Source organism: Chlorocebus sabaeus, chromosome 24 (genome assembly GCF_047675955.1).
Source record: "Chlorocebus sabaeus isolate Y175 chromosome 24, mChlSab1.0.hap1, whole genome shotgun sequence".
NCBI classification, from domain to species: Eukaryota; Metazoa; Chordata; class Mammalia; order Primates; family Cercopithecidae; genus Chlorocebus; species Chlorocebus sabaeus.
The window spans coordinates 41208889-41223223 of NC_132927.1; the positions used below are offsets into that span (position 1 = coordinate 41208889).

Sequence of the window (14335 nt, forward strand, 5' to 3'; positions counted from 1 at the left end):
TGGACAAAATAGCCTCTCTGTGCCTTGGTTTCTTCACCTATAAAACAAGGATACTAACATTATCTACTTTATGGAGTTGTTGTGAAATTAAAGACTTCATATACAGAAAATACCCAGAACAATGCCTAGCACCTAGAAAGAGTTAATATCAGTAGCAGTAGCAGCAGTAGTAGTAGTAGTAGTAGCAGCAGCAGCAGCAGTATGAGTTTGTCCCTCAATCCCATTATTTGGGCTCATTCACTCTTTCCCTTAAAAGGCATGCTGTGTTCCAAGCCCTTTGCTAGGCATGAGGGTTACAAAGATGATATAAACCTGCTGGATAAAGAAAATGTGGTACATATACACCATGGAATACTATGCAGCCATAAAAAGGAATGAGATCATGTCCTCTGTAGTGACATAGATGGAGCTGGAAGCCATTATCCTCAGCAAACCAATGCAGGAATAGAAAACCAAACACCGCATGTTAGCACTTGTAAGTGGTGCACACTTTTACACGTTTACCTAGGTAACAAACCTACACATCCTGCATATGTACCTCGGAACTTAAAATCAAAATATAAAAAGCCTCTAGTAGCTTGCAGTTGAGTATTTGAAAAGTTGTAAAAACAGGTTAGGCGAGAACGAGGAAAGGGAAGTACCTGGGGTTTTGTGGGAGCAGAGTAGACACACAGATGGCCTTCTGCAAGGGTGGAGGATGAGTGGGGATCATAGCTGAGGCTTTAGGAGGAACAGGAGTTATCCAGGCACACTTGGGGGTGATGGAGAAGTGGAGGCAGGCATGACATGCAAGTAAGAGGAAGGCATATGTGGAGGCATGGAAGGATGGAAGAAACAGCCTGGAGATCCCAGGAAATGGCTACCAGCTCAGATAGGGGTGAGAGATAAGGCTGGGGGCCAGACAAGGGGAACCTAAGCAGTGGGGAGTCAGCGAAGGGTGCTAAATGGAACAGTGTGGCTAAGCTTGCCTTCTAGAAAGATCCCTTTGGCAGGTGTATGGAGGGATGGATTCAAAGGGAAAGGGACAAAATTACAGGCAGGGAAAGGATTAGGATATCGCTGCAGTAATTGAGACAAGAGATGGTGTGGGCAAGACTCAGGACTTTGGTAGACAAGATGGTGAGGAACAATCAGGTTACAAACCTATGTAGGATACTGGTAGGTGAGTGGAAATAGCAAGTGAGAGAAAGGGAAGAGCCAAGAATGATTTCTTAAGTGGATGATGGTCCCATCAACCAAGGTAGTGACTACCAGACAAGGAGGCAGTTTAGGGGGGATAAAGAATGAGTTCAATGGGTCAAAATTTCATAGCAAGCCCTTACCCTGTGCTAGCCATAATATTGGGTGTTGGGAATGCAATAGTGAAGCAAAACAGACAGGCTTTCTGCTCTCGTGGTGCTTTCGGTCCAGCAAGGAAGACAAATAGCCAGTGAATTATTACAAATAATTATAATTTACACATTGCCGAGTGCTGCCGAGGAGATGTATAGGTACTAGGTAAGCATTAACAGGGAGGTTTCCACTAGCCTAGGGGATGTGGGGAGGCTTCCCTGAGGAAGTAGCCTTTAAATGGATACCTATGGGACAAATAAGAGACAGGCAAAGAATGCGGAAAGAGCACGTGCAATGCAAGCAGTAGGAGTCCTGGACATCCCATGGGATGCCTGGGTGGAAATGCTTAACCTGAGGCTGGCTACCCAAGTACTGAACCTGTGGAAATGAATGGCCAGAGACCAGAGAAATTTACAGTCATTAGCAGTAAATAGGTGGTAGCAGAAACACCAAAAGTGGCCAAGATTGTCCACAAAGAGGGTTTAGGCTGCCCAGAATGGGAGCTGAGGGTGAACCCTGGAGAACCCCTTCCTCAGGATATGCCCAGGAAGCCATCAAAGAACAAAGCAAGTTAGGCGATAACCATATCAGGAAGCCTTGGGGAAGGAAATTTCCAGAAGCAAGGAGCAAACAACGCTGTCCCATATCCCAGAGAGCCTTAGTGATTCACAGCTGGTGACCACAGGGAGAACAGTTTCAGTAGAGCATGGGGACAAGAACCCATGGCAGCAGAGAGTCGAATAAATCAGAGTACAACAATGAGTGTAGCCCATTCCTTCAAAATGTTTGATGGGAGAGGGTATGGGGCTTTGAGGGTGAGCAGACAGGCATGCAGGGTCGAGGGACAGTTGTAGTCAATGGGAAAGACCTGAACTTGTCTATAGGCAAGAGTGAAATAGCAAGAGAGAGGGAAGGATTGAAGATTCAGATGTTCTGTGACAAGCCCTGAAGTGTTTGGGAACATTTCTTGTGTCTACTGGCCTAGGATCTCACACATATCAGGAGCTTAGTAAAATTTAACACTTATCTCTGGTATGACTCAAGAGACATTTATTAAAAATTTTTTTAAAATACTTATCACTTTCCGGCTGTGGTGGCTCACGCCTGTAATCCCAGTACTTTGGGAGGCCGAGGCGGGTGGATCACCTGAGGTCAGGAGTTCAAGAACAGCCTGACCAACATGGCGAAACCCCGTCTCTACTAAAAATACAAAAATTAGCTGGGTGTAGTGGCGGGTGACTGTAATCCCAGCTACTTAGGAGGCAGAGGCAGGAGAATCACTTGAACTCAGGAGCCAGAGATTGCAGTGAGCCAAGATCACGCCACTGCACTCCAGTCTGGGTGACAGAGCGAGACTCTGCCTAAAAACAACAACAACGACAGGAAAAAAAAAAAAAAAAAAAAAAAAAAACAACTTATTACTGGGCAAAAACAGTCAATAGTCTTCCAGACACTTTTTTTTTGAGACGGAGTCTCACTCTGATGCCCAGGCTAGAGTGCAGTGGCGTGATCTCGGCTCACTGCAACCTCTGCCTCCCGGGTTCACGCCATTCTCCTGCCTCAGCCTCCTGAGTAGCTGGGACTACAGGTGCCCACCACCATGCCTGGCTAATTTTTTGTATTTTTAGTAGAGACGGGATTTCACCGTGTCAGCCATGATAGTCTCGCTCTTCTGACCTCGTGATCCGCCTGCCTTGGCCTCCCAAAGTGCTGGGATTACAGGCGTGAGCCACTGCGCCCAGCCAGCTTTCCGGACTCTTGATTGGAGATAGCTCTCTCTCTACTAGATGGTCCAACTCTGGACTCCCTATATTAGTTCTGCCTCAGCTAGTCGTGTAGGATTTCCATTTGCTGGGCCAAGCCGGGCCCAGAAAACTACATGGGTGAGGGGAAAGCTCCTCGGATTACACCCCATCCCATCCTCCAGGATGCTGGCAGGCCAAGGCCTCCAAGGCCTTGCCCTTCATTGAAGGGAAAACTGAAAAACTTGGTATATTATTTCCTGGTGAACAAAGTAGTAGTGCTACCTCACCCCAGAAACTCTCCTATAAATGAGTTCTCTGTGCACAGACAGGCTGGCTGGGAAGGGCTGCTGATGCCCCTCTGATGGGCCAGGCTCCATGATCACCCCTTTCAGGAAGTGGCGCCTCAATGAGATCATCCTTGGGGCCCTTGCCCTTAATTTACGGCAACTCGCCAGAAAGCAAGTGCCTTTCACAACCACTCTGTGGTCAAATGACAGCAGAGACACCTGGAACCACTTGGCTCTCTGGAAGAGAAGGGTGCCCAATGCGCCAGTTACCAGGCAAAGGGCCTCCCAACCAGTGAGGAGTGATAGACAAAACAATAAAGCAGCAAAGCTAAGAAAAGCAAAAACAGAAGGAAAGGGAAGGAAGGACAGTCAACAAGGTGTCCATATGAAGACAAAATGTCTAGCAAGAACTATTCCTCTCACCACAGGGTGGACCAGCCTAGAGATCCTGACCCATTCCCAGAGGAGAATGCACTCTAAACACCATTCTTTATGAAATAGGAAAATGATACTCTAAGAAGTTATTCTTTATGGCTTGGGGAAATGAAAAAAGAGAAATTGTATTAGACAAAATATTTACATCACAAGACACCAAATATTCATCATCCCTTGTGTTCTAACACAGCATAATTTATTATTATTATTATTAATCTTTTCATAAGACAGGGTCTTGCTACGTTGACTAGGCTGGTCTCGAACTCCTAGGCTCAAGCAAACCTCCCAATTTGGCCTCCTGAAAAACACAACATAATTGTCTAAGAGAAATGTGGATCTTCTTTGTAAGTGGCTTCCGGATTTGGATTTTCCACTCAATTCCTCTTGTTGCTATTGGAACCACAAAATTCATGAAAAATAAATATACAGCAGAGAAAGAAACCGGAGGGCTGGGGCCAGAGTGCCTGAGAACACAAGTAGGGGAGGCGCTCCAGGCACGAGGTCTGACCCTTCTCCACCAGATTGCCTTAGAGGAGCTTCTCTCAAGCCTCCACCCCTTCCTGTAGGGCTGGAGCAGGAGGCTGGCATCACAGCACCAGGCACCCTGGTAGGACACCTGCTCAGTGCCACTGAGAAGATCGCAGGGCTGGGCTGCAGGGCAGAGCTGCGGAAGCACTGGCTGAAGCCCAGGCTCCGGGCCGAGGAGTGAGGCCTGGCAGATGGCAAGGACACACACAGCCCAGCTGGCCCCAAGCCTCCTTGCCTGGTTCAGGGGAGGGAAGAAATGGGAGGAAAAGAGGTTAAGAAAAAATGGAGGTTTCAGAAAAGAAAGCAATGGGCTAATGTTGGGTCCTGTAGCTCCTGCTGGCTTAAGCAGACAAAGCACAGTAAGGCCCAGAAGGCTGTCTCTCCAGGAATCTCGCTTCAGTTTTACAAGGCAGCTCATCTCCTGAGAAAGGAGCTTCCCAACATTCATGCTAAAGGTTCATCCCAAACTCCCTCACCAGGACTCTTCATAGCTGCCACCTGAGAGGGAGGATCCGGCTTTAGGGAGAGAGGAGCCCACCGCCAAGTTCCTTTTCTTCCATGAGACTATCCACATTCTCAGCACAGCTGACCTGCCCCTGAGCCATCAGCATCATGCCCCTAAGATGCTTAGCCAAGTTCATCAAGGAAGCAAGAGTTTAAAGGTTTGGAAGGGAAAATTCAGTCCTGCTAGTAACTTTGGGATGCTCTGGGCAAGTCATTTCTCTTCCTTACCAAGCCCTCTTCCATTTGAAAAGGAAGAGATGATACTACCCAACTTGCCCCCAAATGGATGAGCCTGGGCAAACTTTGCAGATCAGATGCCTTTGCGTTCATTAACGCCTCCCAGGCAGAACGTACCTTCCCTAGGGCAATGAAAGGTTCCCAAGGTTTACGGAGCTCAGAAACCCTCAAGGGAGAAGGTTGGAGTCCTCAAGAATTTGTTTCCTGGTTGGTCTCAGAGGAGGGCAACTAAGCCCCAAGAGTGGGAGAGCTGCTGTTACAGCCACAAGGAAGGATGGCTCCAGAGAAAAAACAAGTGGCAGCTGCTGCCGACATGCTTGAGACCTTGGACAAGTTCACTGCCTCTGTGGGAAGGGAACAAAGTTCTTAATTTTCCTCTGAGACTCAAAGAAAATTTGAGTCAATGCTTTAATTTCCTTATCATTTGTTCATATGGTCCTGAGAAACCCTTTGAGGGATTAGCACCAGATACCAGTAAAGAAAGACTGGACTCCAAACCAAGTAACCCCAGAATGTTGCGTATGAAACCCCAAAATGCAGCATGCGACCACAATACACAAATTTGATAGTGAGGGTACCAGAGAACCATTGCCATATTAATCTATAGCAAACCCTCAAATGAACTGCTCAAGTCTTGGCTTAGAAAGCCTTTGGTGCATATTTGTGGCAATAATGAAATCACAAAGAGCATCGTCCAACACAACTGCTGGATCTAGGAGAGAAAAAACAATCCCGGGCCGGACACAGTGGCTCATGCTTATAATCCCGACACTTTGGGAGGCCGAGGCGGGAATATCACTTGAGCCCAAGAGTTTGAGACCAGCATGGGCAATATGGTGAGACCCCATCTTTACAAAAGATTTAAAAATTACCCATGCGTAGTGGTATGCATCTATAGTACCAGTTACTCGGCTGAAGTGGGAGGATCACTTGAGCCCATGAAGTTGAGGCTGCAGTGCTGCAGTGAGCCATAATCATGCCACTGCACTCCAGCCTGGACAACAGAGCAAGATACTGTCTCAAAAAAAAAAAAAAAAAATCCTGCTTCTGGAAATCATTTGGAGGGAATGGGAACAGTTATTCTCTGAAAAATATAAATTATTTCTAGCATAATGGACTTCAAGAAAACATCTAAGTTCTTGTTCTAAATTGTTGTTTTATTAATTACTCTATTTACTATTGCTAGAAATATGGGAACTGCTGGCAAAGATATTGATGTTCAAAATTGTACATCATTATGGGATCCATTTCTAATAAGACCTTGGATACATCAATTCTTTGATCCCTTATAGCACATAATGAGATCTACTAAAAATCAACAAATGTGCAAAAGAGAAAGTGAGCTATAAGGACAACAGTAACTAGCACTTTTGTTCACCTGTCATGTGCCAGGCATCTGACACATATTTTCATCCACAGCATAGCACAAGGTGTAATACCTGTCTCCAAGGTGGGTATTATTTATTCTTCCCTATTTTACTGAGGAGGAAAATGAAGATCAGAAAGATTAAATTATCTGCTGTGGCCACACAGACAGTGAGTGTTAGAACCTGGATTTGAAGCCAGGTCAGACCGTAGCCAAAGCATGTACTCTCTGCCACACCACACGGCAGGAGTTTCTACTACAAATGAAGTCACCTCGCGAGGAACGGAAATTTACTACTCATGGTACAGTAAACAGAGGGTGCAGGTAAGAGCTAGGTAACATGGAGTAAAGAGGCTACTGCGGTAGCCAGCCATGTTAAGCTTGATTCTTATTTAAATCCTTTAAAGGGTATGGCAAGTACTTGTGAAAGCAGTAGATTTAATACATTTTGCAGAGGTGATAGGAGAAGGCAGCAGATACTAAGAAAGGCACCATCTAGAGAAACTGGAAATTCGAGCCGGTATGAAATGAGATCACAGTCAGGAGCAGTAGGAGGCCCTGCTGTGGGGAAGGGAAGCTAGCAGAGCCTGGACACCCACAGGTGACTGGAATAAGAGAGGAGAGAGACAGCGGAAGCTGCAACTGGACACCAAGTGAGTAAGAGAAAGCAGGGAGGGAAGGAAGGAAGGAAGGAAAAGAAGACAGGAAAGGAGGGAGGAAGGGGGAAACATCAAACAAATGACAGTGGCATTTGGTCTAAGTATGCATCCCAATAAAAGGCTGGTGCCTGGATCCTGCCTGGGAGAAGGGGCAGGTGATGTCCTGAGCTACAGGAAAGGTCTGTCTGCCTGTTAGGGGAGAATGTCAGGAGAGCATCAGGGGAGTCTTGGGGCTCAGCTTTCCATTTCCCCAGTAAAGATGGCCTCATTTTACCAGCCCCGCTAGCTTAAACAGACTATCCACCTCTCGCAGTTTGGAAATAGTCTGTATTACTGGTTAGAGCAAAAGCCAAATAAAAAAACAGAAACAACCTAATCAGGCATCATTTTAAAATTGGTTAAATAGGCCGGGTGCAATGACTCACACCTGTAATCCCAGGACTTTGGGAGGTTGAGGCGGGTGGAGCACTTAAGGTCAGGAGTTCAAGACCGGCCCGGTCAACATAGTGAAACCCTGTCTCTACACAAAAAAATTAGTCAGACTTGGTGGCACGTGGCTATAGTCCCAGCTACTCTGGAGGCTGAGGCATGAGAATCGCTTGAATCACCAGGAGGCGGAGGTTGCAGTGAGCCAAGATCACACCACTACACTCCAGCCTGGGTGACAGAGCGAGACTCTGTCTCAGAAGAAAGAATAAATAAATAAAATAAAATTGGTTAAATAAAGTATGGTTCTTCCATATCATGGAATATAGTGGAACAATTCTGAATGAGGTAAGTCTATAGGTATGCATATACGGAAAGATGATCTTTATATACTATTAAGTTAAACAAGGTAAGCTGTTAAATAGTATGTAAACTATAAAACATTTTCTGTAAAAATAAATAGCAATTGACCAGCCGTGGTGGCTCATGCCTGTAATCCCAGCACTTTAGGAGGCTGAGGCAGGCAGATTACTTGAGCTCAGGAGTTTGAGACCAGTCTGGACAACATAAGAAACCCTGTCTCTACAAAAAATATAAAAATTAGCCAGGTGTGGTAGTGCATACCTGTGGTCCTAGTTATTTGGGAGGCTGAGGTGGGTGGATCACTTGAGCTCAGGCGACAGAGGGAAACGCTCTCTCTCTATATATATATGTGTATATATAATATTTTATTAGTATATGTATAAAAGAATATGGAGGAATATGCATCAAATTATGGTCAATGATTATCTAAGGGCTAAGAAAAGTAGATGATGAAGAACTTTCATTTTCTATGGTCTGTATTTCTGTAATATTTTACATTAGTAAAACTTTGCATTACATTTGTGATCAGAAAAAAAAATTAAGTCTTTCTGAAAAGACTGAATAAAAAGTTAAATCTCCCACCTCATCTCAATAAGAAAAGGTAAAATTGCCTAAAACTTGAAGTCAGATGCTTCCAACTGAATAAAATACTTTTCCCCCCAGAATCTAAGAGAATTGCAGCAAATATGGTCTGACCCTTGAGCTTCTGACCTTCCCAAAAATAGTTTGGGATGGCAGGAGCTGGACTTCTTAGTAAAGAGTCATCCTGTTCACTGGGCAAGAAGGAAATCCCCCAGTGACATGAACCAAGTAAAGAAAGTGTATTCACACCCAGAGAACTTTCAGGAAACAAAATCCTCTTATCACCATCAACTGGGAGTCTCATCTTTCACCCACTCATTGAATGAGCCCCTTTGTTTCCCCTAAAGGATCGTCATATATTCTTTCCCTGCTTCTACAGAACATTTTGGTGCCCCACAATGGGGCACTGAGAGGCACAGGAGGAGTCCCAGTAAAAACTCAGTTGTCCACATTTCCAAGAGAAACAAGACCTGAGAGGGCAGGGCTCTGAGAAAAGGGGAGGAGCACCCAGGTAGGCACACAAGCGTAGAAGCCAGGACTGTGCTTTTTTTTTGTAACTATGCTTCAAAACTTACATGTGTGTGACTTATATTCTCATCCATATGTCATATATCCCACAGTAGGACACTAGAAAAGAAAAAAGGATCGAGCCTGCCTCAGGATGTTGTAGGACAGGTGCAATAAGTCCATCAGTCTGTCAACAAACACGTCCTCTGTGCCAGGCCTTGCTCTATCCACAAATAACAAGCATTGAACAAAAAGTCCCTGCCCTGAAGAAATAGGAATGCTTTTACGATGTTGGTGGGAATGTAAATTAGTTCAACCATTGTGGAAGACAGTGTGGTGATTCCTCAAGGATCTAGAACCAGAAATACCATTTGACCCAGCAATCCCATTACTGGGTGTGTACCCATAGGAATATAAATCATTCTTCTATAAAGACACATGCACATGTATGTTTATTGCAGCACTATTTACAACAGCAAAGACATGGAACCAACCCAAATGCCCATGAAAATGTGGTACATATACACCATGGAATACTATGCAGCTATAAAAAGGAATGAGAGCATGTCCCTTGCAGGAACATGAATGAAGCTGGAAGCCATCATCCTCAGCAAACTAACACAGGAACAAAAAACCAAACACCGCATGTCCTCACTCATAAGTAGGAGTTGAACAATGAGAACACATGGACACAGAGAGGGGAACAACACACACCAGGACCTGTTGGGGGTTTGGGGGTGAGAGGAGGGAACTTAGAGGACAGGTCAATAGGTGCAGCAAACCACTATGGCACACATATACCCATGTAACAAACCTGTACGTTCTGCTCATGTATCCCGTTTTTTTTTTCTTTTTTTTTTTTTTTGAAGAAATAAAGGAGAAAAAAAAAAAGTGTCCCTGCCCTTGAGAGCATACAGTCAAGCCTCATATAAGTGAGGAATGCCACAGGGTCACCTATCATGGTTCTTTGTATGTGACAGGACTTGGCAAGTGTTCTCAAAATGATACCATGCATCTATGGCAGGGCACACGTGTAGCTGCACTGACTGGCTTCCCCATCCACTTGATGCTTTCCAGCCTCCCAGAGACTTCCAGCATCTATCAACTCTGTCTCCATCCCTAGCTGCCTCAGTATCCCCACTTTCTTTCCAAGGGATCCCCACCCTCTTGGCCTAAAAATCATGTTATTCAATGCACAAAATTTCCCTTGACCTCTTTCTCAAACCATCCTCTTTCTATCAACTTCTCAGAAAAGCAATCTGCATTCACTGCCTTCTCCTACTCACCACGGCTTCCCTCTGTAGTTCCTGATCATCAAGTTTCATCCTTCCACGAAAATTGCTTTCTGGAGGGTCACTTGAGCCTCTTCCAAGGCTAACAGCCTTCGTACACTCCTTTCCGATGTGATCCCTCTTCGGTGTTAGAAACAATCAACCATCATTTTCTCAAAGCTGGATTTCCAAGGCCTTGGATTCTCCTGGCTCTTCATCCTCAGTGTGCTGTGATATTGCAATCACATTTACCAGATTCTCTTCCTCCACTCACCCCTTCAATGTAGGCATTACCCAAAGTTAAGGCCTCTCTTTTCTCTCATGTGATCCTCTCCCTTTTCTGTGCTGAGAGCTGTCAAATTGACACCCCCAGCCCAGCCCCTCCTGGACTCAACTTGCTACAGCAGCTCCACAGAACACGCTGCAGCTGCTTCCCACTTAACACAGTTAACATTGAATTCTTCCTTTGTACCTCCTCCCTACTCCCAGGGTGCCTCTTTCTTTTAAGACTTTAATCTCAGTAAATTAGCAACAGCAACCTCCCAGATACCTGAGCTAGAAAACTCCAGCCACACTCAGTGGCTCTCTCCCTCCCCTTAAGTGCCAGTGGGCACCACACATCTACAAGATTTTTAAGAACCTGCAAAAATGCTTTAAGACTTGAAAAAAAAACACAACTATCTTATAAGTACAAAATTAAGACCATATAATCAAAATTAAGAATAATTCTAAAATCCTTTCAAATATTTCCGAGAACAAAAATGTTTTATTAGCCTGGGTAACATAGTAAGACCCCATCTCTGTAAAAACATTTAAAAATTAGTGGGGTGGGCCGGGCACGGTGCCTCACGCCTATAATCCCAGCACTTCGGGAGGCCGAGATGGGCAGATAACCTGAGGTCAGGAATTCAAGACTAGCCTGGCCAACATGGTGAAACCCCGTCTGTACTAAAAATATGAAAAATTAGCCAGGCGTGGTGGTGGGTGCCTGTAATCCCAGCTACTGGAGAGGCTGAGGCAGGAGAATCGCCTGAACCCAGGAGGCAGAGGTTGTAGTGAGCCAAGATCATGCCATTGCACTCCAGCCTGGGCAACAAGAGCAAAACTTCATCTCAAAAAAAATAAATAAATAAATAAGTGGGGCATGCTAGCATGCCTGTACTTGGGAGTCTGAGGCAGGAGGATACCTTGACTCTAGAAGTTCGAGGCTGCAGTGAGCTATGATCACTGACTGCACTCCAGCCTGGGCAACAGAGTGAGACTCTGTCACAAAACAAACAAACAAACAAAAAACTAAAATCAACAACAACAACAAAAAAAACCCACACCCCATGATATTTAATATGAGATATTGGCAAATTTTAATATCTTTGATCCTTTATGTGGTAGGGCCTGAAAATACTGACACTGGATCCTACCTCACATAGAAAGTACAGATAACTCTGACTTCTCAGAAGCTCTTGAATTCACCGCCTCCCTTCCCTTCCTACTGCCCTGGTTTAGACACTCTTGAGTCGTTTGTTATATTTCTGCAGGGTGTCCTAAAACATAGCTGGTTGTATGTCACTCCCCTGTTAGAAAGTTTTGATGGTGCCCTAAGATCTGGGTCCCCAGTCCAAACCAATCTTGGCTTCCTGTAGACCAGGGGGTGTCCAATCTTTTGGCTTTGCTGGAGTGGACTGGAATAATTTTCTTGGGCTACACATAAAATACACTAACACTAATGATAGCTGATGAGCTAAAAAAAAAAAAATTTTTTCAAAAGATTCCCATAATGTTTTTTAAAAGTTTATGAATTTATGTTGGGCCACATTCAAAGTTGTCCTGGGCCACATGCAGCCCACAGGCCGTGGGTTGAACAAGCTTGTGTAGACCCTGGATCATTCTGCAGCCAGCCCCACAATGGCACCTACCTGGCTCCACTTTGTGTCATGCTACAAACCTCTCAAGAGCAGAGAACTGTGCCTTAACAAATGACCTCTGTGTTTTCCACACAGCCTAGCATATAACAGACAATAACATGTCCTGAAGAGCGGCCACTTCTTGTCCCCACCTCCCTGCATCATTTCTGTCTCTGCTCCACTGCTACTTGGTCCTCCATGTCATTGCTATGCACATAGTAGATTCTAGGTCTCAACTAGCCAAACTTGAAAGCCATTAAAAAATGCTTGGTTTCAATTCACCATAACCATTCTCCCTAGTGTCCTAGATTTCAGACAGTGAGAATAGCATTGCCTTTTGGGTCAAGTGGATCTGGGTACAAATCTGAAGTCAGGCACTTAATTGATTGTGTGAACCAAAGCAAACTTAGCTTGACTAGCCTCAGCCTCCTCATCAGTGAAATGGCAATTACAACATCACACTGAATGGACTATTGTGAGAATTAAACGAGTGAAGGTATTCGAAGCCCTAGCATGGCAGCTGGCATATGACTGGGGCCCATAAGTACATAGCATCAGCAAATAGAAGTAGAGTCTCAGATTTCTCAATTATCTAGGCCATGTGACCTTGTCAGAAGTCATTCCCCTTACCGGAGTCTCATGTAAAATAGAGATTCTTATTTTGGCATCATGAATTCAGGACTCAAATTCCACGGTGCTGCTTATAATTCTGAAACTCATCATGAAGAAATAGAAGGAGCATAAGATATTACACAGCTGATAAGAATGAAAGAGGTCAGGCCAGGCATTGTGGCTCATGCCTGTAATCCCAACACTTTGGGAGGCCAAGGCAGGAGGATCACTTGAGCCCAGGAGTTCAAGACCAGCCTGGGCAACATAGTGAGACTTCATCTCTTAAAAAAAAAAAAAAAATAGGCCAGGTATGGTGGTGCATGCCTGTAGTCCTAGCTACATAAGAGGCTGAGGCAGAAAAATCACTTGAGCCCAGGAGTTCAGGGATGTAGTGAGCTATGATTGCATCATTGTGCTTCAGCCTGGGCAACACAGCAAGACCCCATCTCAAAAACCAAAAAATGAAAGAGGTCAACCTCTATGTCCTAATATGGAAAGATATCCAAGGAGTTTCATCATTAAGTCAAAAGGACAAGTTACAATGTTGTATGAAAAAATAAAAGACCACAATATACACATATATATACCTACACAAACACATATCTGTATCTATGTGTGTATATCTATATGTGCCTGGAAAATCTCTAGGGGATAGACAAGAAATTGTTAATAGTTGTTACCTGTGCCTCTTCTGCAGTAATGAGTCTAGGAGTGCTATTTATACTCTTTGGAACTGTTTGAATTATTTTTACCCTGGGTAAAAATAACATGTTCATGTTATAATTTTCTAAAAACTGGTTTTTAAAAAGTTGTAGAAGATGAAGAAGGAGAGGGAAGGAGAGATACAGGCAGGGAAAAAGGTCTAGGCCACGGATCAGGAGACCTGGGTTTCACTCAAGAGTCCTGCACGTACTATGCAAGCTCATGCCAATCACTCCCCTCCAAATCTCCTTTATTAGTAAAATAAGGGAGCTGAACAAGATGCTCTTCAGGGACAATTTCAATTAGATAATGTCTGCAAGATGCTTGGAGTAGATTTTATCCATAGAACATCTCTCTTTGATGAGTCTTGATGCTTTAAGCATCGGGTCTTAGAAAAAGGACAATGTATACACGATTTCATTTTGACCCCCTTCACATTTCAGTGAGAAAGCATTCCCACCATCTTACAGACAGAGAAACCAAGTATAGACTGTAATGATCACTTGCCAACCAAATACACTGCTCACCAGACTCTGCTGTTCACAAAGAATTATGACTGCCAGGAGTTTTATAGCTCCCAATTCATTCTGTGCCTCTTCTGCAGAGGAGGCACACAGCTTATGCAAAACAAGCAGAAGGCACTCTACGCTGGTAGAAGCAGGGTGAGATGTAAAGTGACTTCCTCTGGGTCAGAGCATAAACAAAGCTCACTCCCAGCATATTTAGAAGTATTGAACCCTTGGGATCAACTCCGCATCCCTCCCCCACCTGGACTCAAAGCTTCACCTTGAAGACGCATTTCACTGCAGTCATTTTCTGAGCGTTTTCTGGGTCAGATGCAGTGAGAGTAGCTAAACCGAGGCTGCCAATGGAGTTAC

At 44.6% G+C, this 14335-nt stretch overlaps 1 protein-coding gene across 1 annotated transcript in view; it reads right to left on the reverse strand.

Annotated features, from left to right (window-relative positions):
• Positions 1-14335, reverse strand: part of SPTB (spectrin beta, erythrocytic) — a 137155-nt gene that overhangs the window by 107993 nt on the left and 14827 nt on the right. The window lies entirely within an intron of this gene.